This window comes from Coptis chinensis, chromosome 2, assembly GCF_015680905.1.
Source record: "Coptis chinensis isolate HL-2020 chromosome 2, ASM1568090v1, whole genome shotgun sequence".
Classification (NCBI taxonomy): Eukaryota; Viridiplantae; Streptophyta; class Magnoliopsida; order Ranunculales; family Ranunculaceae; genus Coptis; species Coptis chinensis.
The window spans coordinates 98837164-98842114 of record NC_141457.1 but is presented as its reverse complement, the minus strand read 5'-3'; the positions used below and the strand labels follow the sequence as shown (position 1 = coordinate 98842114).

General features: G+C 36.5%; 1 pseudogene across 1 annotated transcript; it reads right to left on the bottom strand.

Moving 5' to 3' along the window:
- Positions 1–589: 589 nt before the first annotated feature.
- On the bottom strand, positions 590–2220 carry LOC147519496 (uncharacterized; annotated as a pseudogene). Its single transcript, XR_015214239.1, has 3 exons — positions 1897–2220; positions 1512–1687; positions 590–1402 (listed from the first exon to the last, which is right to left on the bottom strand). The product of XR_015214239.1 is annotated as an uncharacterized LOC147519496 (transcript).
- Positions 2221–4951: the final 2731 nt, after the last annotated feature.

Genomic DNA, 4951 nt, shown 5'->3' with positions numbered 1-4951 from the left:
TACGTTATTGCATCATTTCAATCTTTTAGTCCATTCTCATACAACAAGATCAAAACTATTTGCTGCATTTTGAAATTGTACTTTTTTGAGCCTGCAAGTCAATCTAAAATCCTATTTTCCGAGTCATGGAACAAAGTGGGTGACAAATTCACAATGACCATAAAATTCAGCTTTGGTGTGCATGCTGCAAAACGTTATGGCAAAGCACATTCAGTAAACGTCGTAAAACCTGATTTTATGTTTTGTCTCGTATTGGGAGTAGGTATAAATAGCAGCACGGAAGGGAGGCAATAATTGTGTATTAGGACACAATATTCTTTTCCAATATTCTTGCATAGTTGGCGAACAAGCAATCAAGAACTTGCATCTAGCAATAAGTTTAACAAGCAAATAAGCTAGGATGCATATCATCCATCGCAACTAAAGACACAAAATGTGTAACCATAGCTCTAATATAAGACTTTTTGCCTTGATCCCGAGCAACCAAGGACCTAACATAAATTCTTTTGATCCCATAATATAAAGATGACAGTATCTTTAATCAACAACAAGGATGCTAGTCATTAAGTCGGTTTATTATATTTCAATTTACAACTCTGCCTCACAAGTCACAAGTTACAAAAACTAAAAAAAATTCCATCAGTGGTTTGCTAAACACCTTTACAACAATTACCCCGAGAGTAGGTAAAGCAAACTCTTAAGCAGAAAAAGAAAACGAAGAAGAAAAGAAACTTGAATATAAAATTCTGCCATTAACAACTCGTCTACAAAAGAGGCTTTTCCAGTGGAAAGAAAGAATCACCTCGTATCATGAATACTCTCTTGCTCTTTCAAACTTGCCAATCGAGCACTCTCATGGTCTCGTTTATATGTAAGATACAATGGGCTATAAAACAGGCTGCACAAGCCAAATGGCAGGGCCATCACAGAGAAAAGACCTCTTGAAAGTGCAAAAGCCTCCTGTTTGGACCCAAACAGTGGATTCACAAACTTTGGATCATACCCATAAATCTTCTCTGAAAGAATCCCAACTATGGGGGCTGCGGATCCTTCGAAGGCACGATCAAATGCATATATCATCGTCCGATGCTTAGTAGGAACCACCTCAGCGAAGATTGGATTATTTGCACAAGTGGCACACCAACTAATCATAAGTCCCATGAAGAAGAGGGTTGTGGCAACGGTGAACCAGCTATTTATTTATTTGTGCGTGGAATAACAATCAGAAGGAACCATGAAAATGGTATGCCCATGAAGGTACTAAACTGGGCACACATGATGCGACCTGAGTGTGGATAAATGCGAGACATCTTATCTGCTATTACTCCACCAAGAAAAGATCCCATAGCACATCCAATTGCGAACAAGCAGAGGAGGCCAGCCACATTGTTATTGTTAAAGCCTGCAATTAGTAAAACGTAATATTTTATCAGGCTGGATTAACGGTACAAACTATTAGTTCAAACCAAATTGTAAAGACCCTACTTATTTGAATTTACATCTATGCTCACCAATTAGTTCGAACCGCATTATAAAGAACACCATGGCAGTCCACGGTAGTGACCCAACAATGCCTTGCAAGACAATAATCTGAAAGGTTTGCACTCTTATTACAGCTTTCATGGCTATCCAGGAATCCATCCAAACGGATGGTGAACCAGCATGTTCCTTCTCTAGAAACTCATCACTGCAAGCGGAAGAAAAAGATAAATATCTACATACTAGGAAGGAAAAAAATCGTTAAACCCAAGATGATAATATTGGTAAACCGGGTCATCAACTGTTTCATTTATTTGGAAGTCAAAAATTAGGAAATAACCCTCGTGATCAAGATATAGACAACTACTAGACCAAGAGACTTGGTAGGTCATAAAACAATAAAAAGTAAATTGGTACCTCTCAGAGCTCTCACTTACTACACAATTAACATCCTTTAGAAGATGAACACAATCCATCAATTACTTCTTCCTTTTCTTACTCCCTGAGAAATCACCTTTATCGAACCCTTTAAACTCATTTGTTGTGTTTCTACTTCTTCATACCTGTTAAAGGAGACGAGGAGAGAGAGTGAGGGTTTTCAATTCTTTTTCTATTTGACAAGTTTGTTGGAGGATGCGAGACGGAGAAGTACACATGCCAGATTTGAATCTTTGTTTGATTTTGTGTTGGAGGTGTTGGTTTGGGCATTTTGAGCAAATTGGGGAGAGAGAAGGAGAGAGAAAACCCTTCGCAAGATTATCGACTTTTATATTGAGTTATTTTGATTTTCAGAACTCTAAAAATATCCGAGGGCTGAAATTTTGTTTATTGGAAACAGATCGGTGGATTAGATCGACTGTGGCTACAGTGACTGTGCCTCTATCCCACCCCATATATATATATATATATATATATATATATATATAGGGAGGGATACACCCACTCCATCTTGTAGCCATTCCATGCCCACTCCAAATCTCCACCACTCATCTCATTTAGATATTGCCAATTCTGTCTGTCCGATATTTTGTTGATTTTAAATAAAACACTCAGGGGTAAAATAGTAAATATAAAAGTAAACTAAAAAATCCAGACAAAACACGAAAACAGGGATCTCGCTCCACTTTCTTCCCCAATTCTCTCTACGCATCTCGCACCTCTCACTCTCTCACAGCACACCTCTCTCTCGAAGGTGGAGTTGTATCCTGCCAAGAACTGATTTCACTATGTACCAGTCTACTTACATCGCTCCAATAGCTATTTATGAAATAGAGAATCCATATTTTGTGCAAAATTTCTAGTAGACTCGTGCAACAAATGGTTGCCAGATTCAAAATGATCGAATGAAGTGTAGACCAAGTGTATTCAGATCAGTATAGAATTATAGATCAACGAAGTGACCTTACCACGAAACAAAAAACAAAATAATAACAAAAAAAAGAAAAAAGAAATAAATAAAGTCAATGTCTTGTACAAGGAAAACCCATGATTGTAGAGTCAATTTGTGTAGAGAATGGCTATCTGAAAATACTCTCATTGTGTTGCACAGTCAATGTAGTAGAATGGTTATCTGAAAATACACTTACTGTACCCAACATGTTGGATATGCTATCAACCCACACTCAAACAAAGGGATAGGCGTTAACTTCGTTTTTAAAAGTGCAAAAGCCAAAAAAGATCGTTGTCAAAAATAATTTTCTTCACCAACACAAAGAGCACGTTTAATCCACTAGTTAGGCACTCAGGCTGAGTCAACAAAGTCACAATGCAATTACACTTTTAGATGGTATTTCCACCTTCCTAAAGCTGATGCCTGAGGAAAAAACTGAAGCACTTCCCCTCTCCTCTACAATGAGTTAGCAACAGAATGAAAGAACTATCTTGCTCCTTTTTCCACATCCATGAATCCTCCCATGCTGGGAGGATCACCGCATCACAAGTCCATCCACTTCTTCAATTTGTTACCACCAGCAGAGCATCAATAGTGGAAATGAAGCTAAACTTATAGCCAAAACCATGAGTATGTATCATGTCTGAAAAAACCTATTCCCATAGAAGTATGTATTACACATGATTCTTTAGACAATATGCAGGTCAACGCGTCTGACACAAAAATTTCCAATACACTCACAAGTCACAATCATCCATAACAGAACTTGAGTTTATAGACATGATACAGGGGATGGGACATGATGGAGGCATGCTCCAACCTGCCACAATTTATTTGCAAAAGTCATGCCGAAGAGCTTAAATAAGTTGTAACGATGAGATTGTAGGACTCATAGGCATCCCAAACCACTAGTTGAGAAGCATATCAAACATTAACAAAGAGATAGATTGATGTAATGCACAATACAGAGCAAGAAACATAGGAAGATGAAGAAATAGCGTCACCAAGAAAAATAATAACCCACTAAAATAGCTATTTGTATAATTATCGTTCGAGAGAGAGAGAGAGTTCCCCAATCGGTTTTGGTTGAGGGAGCCGAGAGGGGGGGGGGGAGAATTTTGGGAAAGAAGAAGGTGGAGCCAAGAGAAAATTGGATTTTTGTTTTGTTTAATTCAAAATGACGAATTTACTCCTCCCACTCAGTTTTAAATTTAGAGCAAAATCTGATGGTTAGATCTAGTGAGATAAACGGCCCATGAATGGAGTGGGCATGGAGTGGCTCTATCCCTCCCCATATATAAGTCTAAAACTATAGGGTTAGAACTTAGAGCATATTTTAAAACTACTTGCCTTAACTTTTGACAATTAAGATCTCATTTCTAGCACATTGGTCGGCTCTGGTTTCAACTTTCAACCTCTGCTTAAGCAGCTTGGGCAATAATGATACACATACCTACTAATTTGAATAGCGGGGAGTGCGCGGGGGTAGTTTAAAAAACTATGATTTGAAAAATATGCAATATGGAATTTTTCATACTTTTCCGAGAAAACTGTGATTTGAAAAGGGAGTGGGGGGTTTCAAAATTAGAAAAAAAATAATTAATACAATCCAAAGAAAAGAGACGAAAAACATATTCCTTGCAAAGAACTTTCAAAGAAGAATTTAAGAAAAAAAAAAAAAAAAAAAAAAAAAAAAAAAACTGAAGATAGTTATAGAGAAAGAATGGAGGAAGGGAGGAGGGACAGAGGAATGATATAAAGTTTATATACAAAACATTCTAAAGCTTATTTTATAGGAAAAAACAAAATGTAAACTTAGACAAAGAAAAAAAGAAAATAATAGAGACTATATATTGAAAAACGTCAAAATTGCTTCTGAAACATAACAGATTATTGAAAGAGAACTTTGGGGCATTTTACTTTGACAACCATTATTACTAGAAAGAATTATGTTCTTAAAATCAATTCTAACGTAAATATTTTTGAGATAATCCTTTATGGAATAAATGATACCAAACAATCAAATACAAATCAATTTTTTATTTTATGACTAAACCAAAAATGAAAACAGAAATTGTGAAA